This window comes from Sus scrofa, chromosome 6 (genome assembly GCF_000003025.6).
Source record: "Sus scrofa isolate TJ Tabasco breed Duroc chromosome 6, Sscrofa11.1, whole genome shotgun sequence".
Classification (NCBI taxonomy): domain Eukaryota; kingdom Metazoa; phylum Chordata; class Mammalia; order Artiodactyla; family Suidae; genus Sus; species Sus scrofa.
Window position 1 is genome coordinate 17,490,820 of NC_010448.4, and position 15,243 is coordinate 17,506,062.

Consider the following 15,243-nt stretch of genomic DNA (forward strand, 5'->3'; position numbering starts at 1 on the left):
ATGGACTTTTTTTTTTTTCTTTTGAGTTAGCATTTAGAGAAGTCACAGCCATGAGAATGCTTCCAGATTTATTTTTGTTTAGAAAACGCACAAGGACATGAAAGACAAAGAAAGACTGAGGAGCAATTCTAGAATAAAGAGGTTAAAGAAACCTAACTATAAAATGTAATGCTTATCCTGGATGAGATCCTGGTGGAGGGTCAATAACTACAAATGTATTATCGGAAATTGGTGAAATTGGAATACAAACTTTAGATAACAGCATTAGATCAATGTTACCTTTTCTGAATTTTATAATGATATTGTGGTTATGTAATAAAATGCACTTGTTCTTAGGAAACACAGACTAAAGCATTAAGGGGTAAATGTGTCTACACATTCTGAATAGACCTCTGGGAGTTCTTTTGTGGGACAGTGGGTTAAGGACCCAGCATTGTCGCTGAAGTTTGATCCCTGGCTCAGGAACTTGCACATGCCATAGGTGCGGCCAAAAAAAAAAAAAAAAAAATTCTGTGTATTCCTAACTACACACATTAATGCATGCACATATATACATATACATGGAATAAGACAATAAATTCATCAAAATGTGAATAGGATGAAGGACATATGGGAATTCTTTGTTTGTTTGTTTGAACTAGTCACTCGGGGTTTGCTGAATGACTTTCTGAACAAAAAAGGCACCAGCATACCTGTGAAGGGGAAAAACCTCACCGGTGTACTGAAGAGAAATGAGCAGGCAGGCATGCCTGAGAAGTGTGGGTCTGGGCAGGGCTTCTCAAACTAAGGATGTATGAGAATCACCCAGGGATCTTGTGAAAATGCAAATCCTGATTGAGGAGGTGTGGAGTGCAGCCAGAGATTCTTCCCTTCCCACAGTCTTGCTGGTGACACTGGTATTCCTGGTCCCTGCACCCCCATTTGAGTAGTGAGACCCTCCCTCGATGATCTCTGGCCCTTCCCAACCCCAAGAGAGCCTCATTCCACCCTCAGACTCTCAACCTTGGCCCCTGCACTTCTCCTAATGCCCTTCACACAGCCTTAGCCACTGATGTCATTTCTCTCCTCCTTCCCAGGTTATCTTCAAACCAAGTTTGAAGATAATCTGCCAAAGCCCCGCAGTTCCTGCAAAGGGCACAGAGTGTGCTCCACTGGTCTCAAAGAAGGTGTGGTAAGAGGACACCTGTGGTCAAGGTCAACTTCTAGATGAGAGGTCACATCCCCCAGGACTCAGGCTCTCAACGTACTTCAGCATCTCCAAGAGGCTCAAGAAGGCCTGCGATGACCAAGTTTTGTTCAGGAACTGACAGAGTGGGACGGGGAAGAGACTTAATGCCCCTATAATCCTCACCAGCACCACTCCCAGGCACCCAAATCTAGGTAAAGCCCCAGAGTTTGCTGTGCAGAGGCAATGGCTGTTTCCCATCCACCCAGATGGCCACGCTTAGGGCTTCTCATATGGACATTCCGGGGCCACCACTGGAAACAAGCAACATTTGACTTTTTTTTTTTTTTTTTTAAGCAGGGGTCGGGGTTAGGGAAATCAGTTCCCCATCAGTGATGCTCTTTTCTTTCTAACACTTCGGGACCCTGGTCCCTAGTCTCCTTTCTCTGTGCTTCCTGAAGGATCTGATGCCTTTATTTACACTGAATTGTACACGACTGATAAAACTAGCATATGTCACCTCGCAAGGCTTTCTCTCCTTTTCCTCCCTCACTCCCAACCCAGACTCCTCTTCTCTCTTTCTCAGTTCCAGAGAGGCTGACCGCTGGGGACCGTGTTACCCAGGCCCCCTCACCCTCTGGCTTCTGGTTGGGTTTGGCCAGTGAGGTCACTGCCAGGCGATCTGAGGGCAAGGGGAGAAGAGCATGGAGATGTCCCATCCCCACTGCAGCTTCACACCACTGGGCAGCAGCTGCATCTCTGCAGCCTCGTGCCCCTTGAGGTGGCTCCTCCACAGCTCAGCGCTCATGGGGCTCCCTTTGGCCCTTCCACCCTAAGACACTAACAACTGTCCACCGCCACAAGTCCCAGAGCCCCTCGCCAACCCTGATGGTTCCTCCATCCTGCCCATTTCACCGCAAATAGTCCTGTCACCAATTGCCTGATTTTATTTTTCACTTAAACCCTTTTGAATGTACTGTCTGTTCCCTGCTAAGACAATGATAGAGAAAATGTTGCATTTTTATCAGGCGCGAGGTCCTAATTTAGCCTAAGCCAAAGCAAAGAAGTTCTACTCGTAGAATCTGGGACTAGAGGGAATCCAGAGAAGGAAGATATGTTTTGATGGGGGAAGCGTACCCTTGTGTCTCAGTGCCTTGAAACCCAGCTACATCAAGGCCTGGAAATTGGCTTTGCAATTATTTTATTCTGTTCTGCCTCCATGAACCGAGAAGTTGCTGTGTTCCAGACACAGTGCTCAGGCTTGTGTAAGCCAAGGACAGCAGAGACCAGGCCCTACGTCCCAGAGCCTCAGACTCAGGGACACTCGGCCGAGGGCAGGATGAAAGCCCTGGAATGGAATTGAATGTGACAGGCAGCCAAGCAGGGCAAAGCTGGCTGAGATAAGGGCCGAATCAGAGTTCAGAAAGAGAACAGGAGCAGAACAGCAGACCGAGGCTTTGTTCCAATGCTGGGGACCTGAGAGGACCTCACGGGGTGGAAGAAGAGGTCACACAGGACCTGGGAGGACCGTCAAGTGGGCCAATCAGCTGCCCCAGTGCAGAAGCCAGAGTGGGCCCCTTTCTACCGCCTCCTGGGGGAAGCCTTCATATTTATTTCCTCCCCTCTTGGATTCTTGCTGCACAACTACTTTCCTCGCTGAGCTCCGACGGGTCAAATGCTTATGTTGCACACACACTGTGCTGGTGCTTTGCACGCAGGGGCCCAATCAATCCTCCCAACCCCCCTTGTGGGTGGGTGCTATTCATCCCATTTGATAGCTAAGGAAACAGGCTTAGAACAAATGACCAGCCCACAATTTTATGAGCAGGCCCTGGAGGAACCAGGATTTGAATCCAGACTGTCTGGTCGTAAATGCATGCTCTCAACCCCTTTATTATCTGCCTTGATTTCTAAATGGAAACGGGGTGTTACTGACATTTTGTACCAAGTATCTCATTTGGTTCTCACAGCGCCCCCGTGAGGTAGGTCTGCGTATTACCCCACTTGATGGAAGAAGAAACTGGCCACCAAAAGGGCCCTCTCTAGGGCCCGCTGCCAGGTCCTGGTGGAACCAAAGTTTGAACCCAGGAAACCAACTTGGAATTCAGGCCTCCAGCTACTTCATTCCTTGAGAGAAGGGCCTAGATTATTAATGTTTTAATAGACCCTTATTTTGTAGAATCGTTTTAGATAATCAGAAAAATTATGAAGATAATATAGCTTCCTAATTGTTCTTGCTACAACTTCCAATACTATGCTGAATAAAAGCTGCAAGAGTGGGCATGCTTGTCTTGCTCCTGATGTTAGAAAGAAAACGTCCAGTTTTTTACCAATGAGTATGATGTTAGTTGTGGGCTTGTCACATACGGCTTTATGTTGAGATGCATTCCCTCTATAGCCACTTTGTTGAGAGTTTTCAGCATAAATGGATGTTGAATCTTGTCAAATGTTTTTTTCTGCATCTACTGAGATGATCATATGGCTTTTATCCTTTGTTTTGTTAATGTGCTGTATCACAGTGATAGATCTGCATATGTTGAACCATCCTTGCATCCCTGGAAAAAAGTCCACTTGATCATGGCGTATGATCCTTTTATTGTTGAACTCAGTTTGTGAGTATTTTGTTGAGGATTTTTGTATGTATGTTCATCAGGGATACTGGCCTATAATGTTCTCTTCTGGTGGTGTTTTTGTCTGGTTTTGGTATCAGAGTAAGACTAATGCCGTAAAATGAGTTTGGAAATGTTCCCTCCTCTTCTAATTTTTGCAAGAATTTGAGAAAGATCAGATTAATTCCTCTTAAAATGTTTGGAAGAATTCGCCAGTGAGGGGGCTTTGGGGGGAAGCAGGCCCAGCTAAAGCCTCATCATGATGCCCAGAGTTTATTAGTGAGATTTTTCATCCTGTTTTGTATCTTGTTGAGAAGCATGATACCCTTTGTTCCTTCTTCTCTAAATCCACTCCTGAATTGCCATGCTGAGAGCCTCTGTCCTGGCCAGGGACAGTCCAGGACAGGAGACCATCCAGCAATCTTTTCTCCTTGGCTCGGAAGATGTTTGTGTATAGTTGAGAAATCTGGGTTTCTGCCATTAACTGGCCATGTGTGCCTTTGTCTCCAAAGTTCCTTCCAGCTCTGAAATATTACGACCCAGCAACTATACTTCTCAATACATGTTTTTCTTCTTACAAAGGTATATATATGTATTTACCATGGGTAGTTAGAAAATATAAATAAGGGAGCAGAAGAAAAATATAAACTCACGCATCATCTCACCACTCAGTGCTCTTATTAACCTTTACTCATTCATCAACACATATTTACTGAGTACCTGCCATTTACTGAGCAGTTTGCAGTATATCTTTCTAGGCTCTTTATATTTTAATGAAATCATCCTGCCTTACAACCTGCCTTTCACTTAACAGACAGTTGTGAACACATTCCCACATCAATAAACATTTTTCTACAATGTTCTGGTTTTTCATGTTAATAAATACTCTCAGAGCTAGGTTTGAGCAAATTCATAACCATTACTTTAAGATAATTCCCACAAGCAGGATTCCTAGGCTAATTAGTAATCACACTTCTGAGGCTTCTGGCAGGCAGTGCTAAAATAGTCGGCCTCGCCGGCCTCTTTACATTCTTCCACTAACACATACGCACTGCAAAGGGTCTAGAGCTGCGCTACCCAGTACAACAGGCACTAGACACACGTGGCTGGGTATATTTAAGTTAAAATTAAGTAAAATAAACAATTTCAGATCCTCAGTTGCACTAGCCACATTTCAAGCACTCCACAGGCATAAGTGGTTATGGTAAACAGCAGAGAAAATATTTCCACTATCACATAAAGTTCTCCTGGACCTCACTGGCCCAGATGTGATATTCAATTGATATGAATTATTATTATTTGGGGGTAGAGAGATTTGGGGCAACTTTCCTCTTTAGTGCATTCCTTGGCCACTTCGTAATGAGCTTTATCAATTACTGTTTTACATATTCATGTTTCAAAGCTCTCCCCCTTCAGAGAGGTGTACCTCATGCCCACTCGCCCCCCATACATACGCTTGATTAGGGGAAATCTTCAGAGCCCTATGTCATTGGGTTTCGACTAATTTCCTTCCTAGAGATAGAGCTCCAAAAAAGCTGTATTAAGAATCTCTATCCAAAATTAGCACATTGTAAATCAACTATCCTCTAATAAAAAATTTTTTAAAAAGAAGAAGAATCTCTAGCCAAATTAACATATATATGCATAAAGAAATTCTGGAAGGATACATAAAAAAATTAGGAGCATTGCTTACCTATGGCATGGGGAGTAGGTGTCTTTGCAGATAACAATTTCAGATCCTCAGTTGCAGATGATCAGAGAGAAATTTTCCACGTGAATTTAAAATGGAAATTAAACTCCATTCTACCTATTTAAAAATGGATTAAAAATAAATTTAAATATATCTCTTTTTTACATTATACAAGTAGCATACAATTGTAAAAAAATTTTTTTTAAATAGTGACAGTGTACATTTCTTTCCCTGAAGGTTACTATTGGCAGGTTCGTGAGATGCCTTCCAGACTTGGGTCTGTTATGGACAATCACACATAATACCTCTATAACAGGATCACGGGCACTCATGCTCTGCAGTGGGCCTAACCCATCTCAAGACATTTTATCTTGTCAGGTGCATTCATTCCTTAGACACCACCAGAGTCCCACCTCCCTTCCTACTGACAACAGCTGGGAAAAGAGGCTTCTCAAGCTCCAAGACATCTTTCTCTTAGCTCTCCAATGGCCCTTGATAACACCTCCACGTCTCTTTTGAAAACCCCTGTGTCACACCAGTTTCCAGGTGAGAGCAGAGCCAGCATCAGTTGGTCAGGTCAGTCCCATCCTCGCTGACGCTGCACAGGCAGTTCTTTACTTCTCACCTTTGCCCTTCCTCGGGGGGCCTCCTGTCCACGCGGCCTTTCAGAGGCAGGGGGATGAAGGTAGAGCACGTCTAGGTGGAGCCTTGGGGTGGGAGAGAGGCAGGGACATGGGGCATGAGTCACCTCCAGGTAGCATCCCCCTTGCTTCCACCTCTTGTCCAACCCCAGGTCCAAATCCACTTTCAGTCCCCACCTTGCTGGACACAAGCCTCTTTTTTTGCATTTCTGTGATGGGTTTCCCACTCCCCACTGGGAGCTCCAGTGTCTACGTCTCCCACAGGAGGGCAGTGAGTGAGTGAGGGGCGTTTCCAGAGGATCAGGTGGGCCTGAGGAGGGTGTAGGAAAAAGGGGGGAGAGAGTGTGTGCGTCACCTACAGGTGTCGATGATGCTCCTGGACCAAAAGAGAAATCCAAGTTTTGGGGGTGGGGGTGAATGTCCCCTCTCCTGAGAGGGCAGCACTGGTGCAGCTACAAAGACTGTAATCCTGGCCCCCCAGGACTGTAACCGGCAAATCCACAGACAGAAACCAGATTAACGTTGCCGGGGCTAGGGTTGGGGGGATGGGGAGTGACTGTTAATGGGTACAGGGTTACTTTTTTTTTTTTTTGCTTTTAGGGCCGCACCCTCGGCATATGGAGGCTCCCAGGCTAGGGGTGGAATCAGAGCTACAGCTGCTGGCCTACACCACAGCCACAGCAAAGGAGGATCCGAGCCTTGTCTGTGACCTACACCACAGCTCACGGCAACGCCAGATCCTTAACTCACTGAGCAAGGCCAGGGATTGAACCGGCAACCTCATGGTTCCTAGTTGGCTCCGTTTCTGCTGTGCTACAATGGGAACTCCAGTGCAGGGTTACTTTTGTTGTGATGAAAACGTTCCGGATAGTAATGATGGTTGCTTTGTGAATTAAGGAAAATAACCAAATTGTGCACTTTTAAAGGATGAATTTTATGGAATGTGAATTGTATCTCAATAAAAAAGTAGTTTGGAGAGTAGCAAATCTATTGAGATGTAATTTATATGCAATAAAATGTCACCATTCTAATGTAGAGGTCAGTGATTTTTTTTTTTTTTTTTTTTTTTTTTTTGCTTTTTTGCTTTTTAGGGCCACATCCACGGCATATGGAAGTTCCCAGGCTAGGGTTGGATAGGAGCTGTAGCCGCTAGCCTACACCTCAGCCACAGCAATGCAGGATCCGAGCCATGTCGTGACCTAGTGACGTACACACCACAGGTCACAGCAACGCCGGATCCTTAACCCACTGAGAGAGGCCAGGGATCGAACCTGCGTCCTCACGGATACTAGTCAGATTCGTTTCAGCTGAGCCACAACGGGAACTCATGAAATCAGTGATTTTGGACAAAAACACCCCTGCCGCCACCACCTTAAATCAAAATACAGAACATGTCTATCATCCCAGAAAGCACCCCTGTGCCCCTTCATCAACTGTTTCCCAACAAAATTGAATAGAGTAGAAACTATCAGAGTACATCACACAGAGTGAAGGTATTTTTCATAGAATTTACATTTGAGTTATATTTAAAGATACACACACTTTAAACTTCCTGGAGTCCCCCCATGGCTCAGGGAGTGAAGGATTTGGCCTTGTCCTTCTGAAACACAAAGTACCATGGAAGGCATGGGTGGCAGCTGCAGAAATGGTATGTTCTCTGCGGGATGCCATGTGCTGGGCTCTCTGCTAAGCACTTCCATGTGTCATCTCATTTACTCCTTACGGCCACTTTCTAGGATGTGCCTTAGCATCTCATTCTGCAGACCAAAAAATCAAGGCTTTACAATCTTTGCTGGAAGCTGGACCTACCTGATTTCAAAATGCACTGCTCTTTAGACTTGTGGATGCCAAGGGGGAGGGAGGAGGGGAGGACGGATTGGGATTGGGCATGAGGAGATGCAAACTATTAACTACAGGCTGGATAAACAACAAGGTCCTACTGTTTAGCATAGGGAACTGTGTTCAATATCCCGTAAAACACCATAATAGAAAACATTTTGAAAAATTACATATATATTTCACTGAGTTACTTGGCTATACAGCAGAAATTAACACAATATTGTAAATCAACTGTATGTCCATAAAATAAATTTAAAAAAACATACTGTTCTTTTTTCTTTGTTTTAAAATTTTTATTTATTTTATATACATGCTTTTTCAGACTCTTTTCCCTTATAGGTTATTAGAAAATATTGAGTATAGTTCCCTGCACTATACAGCAGGCCTTTGTTGGTTATCTATTTTATATATAGTTATGTGTATATGTTAATCCCAAACTCCTAATTTATCCCTCCCCCCTCTTCCCCTTTTGGTAACCATATGTTTGTTTTCTATGTCTGTGGTTCTATTTCTGTATATAAGTTCGCTTGTATAATTTTCTTTAGACTCCACATGTGATAATACATGATATTTGTCTTTGGTTTACTTCACTTAGAATGATAATCTCTAGATCTGTACATGTTGTTGCAAATGGCAGTATTTCTTTTTTTTATGGTTGAGTAATACTCCTTGTGCGTGTTTGTTTTCGTTTGCCTTTTTAAGGCTGCACCCTCGGCACATGGAGGTTCCCAGGCTAGGGGTCGAATGGGAACTATAGCCGCCAGCCTATACCACAGCCACAGCAACTCAGGATCCAAGCCACGTTTGTGACCTACACCCCAGCTCATGGCAACTGCGGATCCTTAACCCACTGAGCGAGGCCAGGGATTGAACCTGCATCCTCATGGATACCAGTCAGATTCGTTTCTACTGAGCCACAATGGAAATTCCAGAAAACATACTCTTCTTAATGCCTCAGTTTCCTTTTTATAGGATTATAATTTCAGCTGAAATGTCAAATCCTAGAAGGTAAAGACAAAGTCTGTCGATCTCTGCTCGTGCATTCAAGCACAGCGGAAACAATAAGAGAGAAAAAAGAAGACACAGTCCTTCCTGCATGAAGCCTGCAGTCTAGTCAGGGGTGTGCACACTACCAACTGCTTAAAGCACCAAAGAGAGCAGCACAGAGTCATGTTCCTCTGGGTGTAACCCTGGATGTGAGGGGATGGCTTTTCCTCTGTGCAGTCACCGGGAATGGGGCCCCAGTCTCTCTCTGAGATGGTCCTGGGAAGTCAGGCCAGGAGGACCCTACAAGACCCACTCTCTTCTGGCTTGTCATGGAAGGCCCAAGACCTCTAGAAATTCTGGTGACACAGAGTCCTAAGGCTGTGAGGACCTGAGGCCAGAGGTCTTGCTGGAAACACTGGGGCCCTCCAGAACCCTCCAGAACTCTCCAGAACTCTCCAGAGCCATCCTACCCAGCAACTGGCCACAGAGCAGCAGGGACAGGATATAAAGCAGAGAATTTCTCTGTCATTGGGGTCTGTGTCCCTGAGTTGCACCTCCATGAAATACTGGCATCCACCATCAGTCTCTCATTTCAAAAGGGTCAAGCCAGGTGGCAGAAGTTCTACTTTCCACCAGCCCTAATTGATTTCACTCTAATTGACTTATTGTGCATTAATGAGCCTGTCTATCTCAAAACCCAAACTCCTTCTTTCTCCCTTAGATTCATCATTAAAGCTAACCATCAAGAAAAGGCTAGTCTTCACTATCACTGCCCTCGGCACACGCATGGTCTGAAGAAATCAGTGGACGCCTAACGAGGCCTAGTTGTCACCCCAGGAATAGCTAAAACCCCAAGAGCCTCAAGGTCGTTAAAGCTTCCTCAGTGTATTCACCTGGGATGGTGTGGAAAGAACTGGAATCACACAGACCTGGGGTTTGGAACCCAGCTCTGTCACATGTTAGCTATGTCACCTTGTGCAATTTACCTCACCTCTCTGAACGTCAGTTCCCTCAGCTCAAAAAAAAAAAAAAAAAAAAAAGAGGCTAATAACAGGAGCCTTGTAGGGTTATTGCGGGATTAGATGAAAACAAGGTATGCAGTCAGCACTTAATACATACCAGCTCTCCTCCCCTCCTCCTGCCTGCCAAGGAGATTAACATTCTGCCCAGGCAAAAACAGCCAAGCAACTTTCTCTGAAGGGGGATTTGTATTTTTGTTGCTGCTTTTCCTTGAAGGGTGCACTGAGGAAACCTTAGACAGGCAAGAACGCTGTAACTCTGGTCCCTCCACGCAGTAAAGCTCCCACCAGGGCTCCAGGGCCCTGAATTGTTATAAATAAAGTGACGTGAACCAACTGTGCTCACGGGCGAACCCTTCTGTCTTGCCACCAAGAGGTCCGAGCACCACCTCCCGCTCACCTGGACCGGGTGCCCGGCAGCCACGCGCCATCCACCCCTCTCTCCTGCTCTCCCAGAATGCACTTCCTCGCTCGGAGGCGGCCCTAAAATGCAAATCCAATCCCTGCGGACGCCTGCTCCACGTCTTTCCAGCAAAGCCGGAAGGGGTCGATCCGTTGCCTACCTCTCGGCCCCAGCCGACCTTTCCACTCCCTCATGCTGCACCAGCCACATGTGTTTTCCTTTTCCGCAGGCAGACTGTATTGTTCCAGCCCCAGGGCCTTTGCAGCAGCTGTTCCCCCCCACCCCCAACACAGCCCAACCTGGAGCTCTCCACCTCCAAACGGATGCTTCAAGAGTCTGCTTCTGGAGTTCCCGTCGTGGCGCAATGGTTAACGAATCCGACTAGGAACCATGAGGTTGCGGGTTCGGTCCCTGCCCTTGCTCAGTGGGTTAACGATCCGGCGTTGCCGTGAGCTGTGGTGTAGGTTGCAGACGCGGCTCGGATCCCGCGTTGCTGTGGCTCTGGTGTAGGCCGGTGGCTACAGCTCCGATTCAACCCCTAGCCTGGGAACCTCCATATGCCGCGGGAGCGGCCCAAGAAATAGTAACAACAACAACAACAAAAAAGAGAGACAAAAGACAAAAAAAAAAAAAAAAAAAAAAGAGTCTGCTTCTCAGAGACATCCCTGATCCAGGCCCCTCCACCATCACATCTATCCCTTCCCTGTATTTTATTTTCACCCTTGTGTTTGTCACTATCAAAGATTCTCTGTCTCTCTTATTCACTATGCACCCCGGGGCCTAGAACATTGCTTGACACAGGGAAGGGATGCGATCCATGTCTGTCGTCTGTTAAGTAAAGGAACCCTTTTGTCTCGCCATTGAGGCATAAATCAATGGTCCTTAGGATGGTCCTTCTTCATATTTGAGCTTCTAGTGTGTAAGTGTCTAGACAGTCCTTTCATTTTTGGCATTTTTGGCAAAGTGATTTGCTTCTGGAATTTAACAAAACCAGACAACGCCTGTCTCCCTGGTCTCATCCAGAGCTGTGCCACCCCTTCTAGAATCTGCCGGGACCCTGGCCCCCCTGGCTCTTCTGTAGTAGCGAAGGCTGGATGAGACAGAGATTTTACAAATCCCACTGGAGTATTCTGCTGCCTGAAAAATTAGAGCACTACTGGACTGGAGCCTTCGAACCAGAGGCAGCCCAAATCTAGCCAGAGCTTCTGCTCCTCAGCAGGCTGGACACATGGGATTAATTCCGGCAGGAGCCAGGCAAGAAATGCTGGCCCCTGAGAAGGGCTAAAGAAAGGGAATTTTAAGATCTAGACTGAAAAAGAAAGCTGGAGGGGGAGGGGAGCAGAAAGGACTCACCCTCAGTAACCCAGAGGATCTTAACCTGCTGGGATCAGTGGTCAGTCAGTATTAAATTGGGGGGATTTGTGTGCATATGTGTATGTACGTTTTAGGGAGAGGGTCCTTTATTCTTACCAGAGTTGCGATAGAATCTCTGCCCTAAAAGGTTAAGAACCATGGATCTGGACTGCAGGCAATTAGGTTAGCGAATCCTCTCCATCCTAAACATGACCTGAAATGAAACAATCACGAGAAAGGAAAAGTGCTTTGTGCGCCAAAGAAAACAAAAGCTATTTCCAACAGGAATTGGCTGTCACATTCTCTGCACTTGGAAAAAAAAAAAAAATCAACAGAGCATCCGCCCAGCCTGCCCAAGGCCCATCCCTTAAGCCCAGGTCTCCAGGGAAGGCTTTGAGCCTTTGTTTTCCAGTCTGTGGGCAACTGGCTGGGCAGAGAGCCAGAGGCGAGAAAGCTTTATGGCAGAAAATACAGAGATGTGTGGGCTAGAAGGTGGGCTGCTGGCTGCTGCCACGAGACCAGACAGGTGAGAAAGAACATAGTGGTTGAGACTCCATTCTCTCCTGATTCCTTGACCTGGCTCCAGCCGGGAAGTTGGGCCTGCCTTTTCCTCTGGGTGCTCTGGGAGCCACAGTGTTCATCACAAGCCTGGGTGCCTTTCTAAGTAGATTTTGGACCCTTCATGGCTGGCAGACCCAGGTATCTCCCTATGGCCACCCCAGACTGGAGCTGCTGCCTATTTAAGGCTATGTGTCGCATCTGGTGTTCAGAAGGGACACTCCCTTCCCCTGGCCCTTCTTGCCTTCGCAACGGGAGGACCTGGGACATGGCAGAAGGCCCGATAAATGCTGGAAGGAGCCCCACGAGCAGGCGGGCAGGCCAAGAGCCAGCACGCTGTGCCAGCACTTGGTGTAACCTCCAGGGAGGGTGCAGTCCACACACGTCCTGGCTTCCGAGAGGCAGGCACTGGGTGTCAGCCTGCAGCCATCGCCTCTCCTGCTCAGCCTCTCTGAGAGTCCCCTGGAGTCTTGCTCCGCCCTGAGCTGTTGTTTTTCCCGTGTTTGGATATATTCTATCTTTAATATACCCCAGAGGAGTTTCCTGATTTCCCCAAATCTGATTCTCCTCCAGGCTTCTTGTCTCAGTCCATGGCACCTCCATCCCCTCGGGGCTCATCCTTTAGGTCCCAGCTAAACAGCACCTCCTCCTTGGAAAGACCTCCCCAGGCAGCACATCCAAAGCGCCCACCCCCAGCCCAGCCACTCCCACCCTGAGATGCCCTCTTTCACGTCAGCCTGTTTGCTGATCACATTCTGTAATTGTTTTATCTTGCTCTGTGTCTCCCTACTTGAAACATGAAGCCCATGAGGATTAAAAAAATTAAAAATTAAAGTCCATGAGAGTAGAGACGCCTAGACAGTCTCCATTTGCTTTTCCAGAGCTACTGCCCAGTCTGCTCCCCTCTCCTCTAACCCTCGGGAGGCTGACTGATGGGGACTTTGTTGCCCAAGCTCCCACATTCCCGGGACAGTGGATGGTGGGGTGGGGGCACCCCCCCACCACAGCGCCCACGCAGCAGCCTGCTCCCACAGCTCTGCGGGGTTCTGGTAACCACTCTTACCCTTGTCTTCCCAGGCCCTGGGGGTGAGCTCTGCCATCTGTTGCCAACCCAAAGTGCCTCATCATCCCTTCCCCAGGGATCTCTTAACCCTGCCCACACTTCTGCAAATAGTTCCTTCATTAAACTCTCCTCAGTGACCTTACTTAAGTGTGCCATTGGTTACCTGACTGGGGTCCTGGTCAGCACAAGGGCCACGTCTAACTCATGGACCACTGTCCCCAACGATGGGCGAAGGAACGTCTGCCGCGTCTTTAGATACTAAATACATGTGTTCTGAATAAAGTGGTGATGGATAAGGATACTGTGTTCTTATCCACATTTTTATGAAGATATAATTCAAATACCATAAGATTCACCCTTCTAAGGCCTACGATTCAGTGGTTTTTAGTATATTCACAAATTTGTGAGACCAGCACCACTAGCTTAGTTCAGAACATCTTCATCATCTCAAAAAGGAGCCCTGTACCCAGCAGGGTCACTCTCCATTTCCCCTTCCCCCACCTCCTGGCAATGTCTGTTTCTATAAACCTGCCTATTCTGGACATTTCATAGAAGCAGAATCCTATGATCTGTGTTTCTTCACTTGGTATCTTTCACTTAGCATAATGTTGTGGCCTACGTCAGTGTTTCACTCCTTTTTAATGCTGAATAATATTCCATTGTATGGATATACCACATTTTGTTTATCCATTCATCAGCTGATGGACATTTGGGCTGTTTCCACCCATTGGCTGTTATGAATAATGCTACTACGAACATTCGTGTACAAATTAACATATGAACATACGTATTGAATTCTCTTGGGTAGATACCTAGGTGTGGAATTGCTAGGTTACATGGAAAGTCTATGTGTAACTTTTTGAGGAAGGATACTGTGTTTTAAATTCGTGTATCCCACAGCACTACAGCAGAACTTTTTCCCCCCTGTGGCCTCGGTATTGGCATCTGGAGGACAAACAACCCAAAGTGACATGGATGTGAAGCAAAGGAAGTCTCCAACACTGCAGGTCTTCTACTTACACAGCCAAGAGACGTCCTTGCACATGTGCACCAGAATATACAAACAAGGATGCTTGTGGTAATACTGTTGGCCAGAAATCAGAAGTAACCTCATGTCCATTGGGAGTAGCTTGCATAAATACACTGTAGACTATACATCAAAGGAAATAAATGAACAGAACAGCATGGATGAGCCTTGCAAAGACAGGCTTGAAAGAAATAACTCATCAGATAATATGTATAGCACAATTTCATTTATATAAAGTTCCAAAACAAAAGGAAATCATGTGGTTTAGGGATGCAAATGTAGGTGGAAAAACTATTAAAAATTATTTCAGCAAAAAAAAAACACAGGATATTGGTTACCTCTGGCAAGGAAAGCAGGAGACGTGTCAGGGAGGGACACAGGAAGCTCTCCTGAGTGGCAGCCAATTTTCTGGTTCTTGTCCTGGGTGATGGATACACCAGGGTTCACTTTGAATTATTTTTAACCGTACATAGGTACTTACTTACTCATGCCCTATTCTAAACGTTTTATTTCACAATTCAAAGAAGAGACAAAACAGAACCCAGGTCTAGGGATCAGGATGCCTGGGTCCCAGATCAGGTTACCACCAAAGAGCTGTATGACATAAGACAAATTATTTCATCTCTGCCTTGACTTTCTTATCTCTAAAATGGGAATGATTATAATAACTGCCACTGATTCTGGGCTTACTACTCCTAGTCTCCATGCTAAGTGCTTTTACATATGTCATCAGACATCAGTAATGTATCCCTTGAGCACAAGAAAACACCTAAGGGAAGCCAATATAAGCAAAAAGGATGACATGGGAGGTCCCTCCATGGCACAGTGGGTTAAGAATCTGACGCATTGGTTTGGGTCACTACAGAGGTATGGGTTTGACTCCGACCCA

The 15,243-nt window shown here is 46.2% G+C and overlaps 1 long non-coding RNA gene across 1 annotated transcript; it reads right to left on the reverse strand.

Annotated features, from left to right (window-relative positions):
* Nucleotides 551-10,802, reverse strand: LOC110260921. The gene is made up of 3 exons (XR_002344539.1): nucleotides 10,351-10,802; nucleotides 6,090-6,171; nucleotides 551-5,581 (listed from the first exon to the last, which is right to left on the reverse strand). It is a non-coding gene; the product is annotated as an uncharacterized LOC110260921 (long non-coding RNA).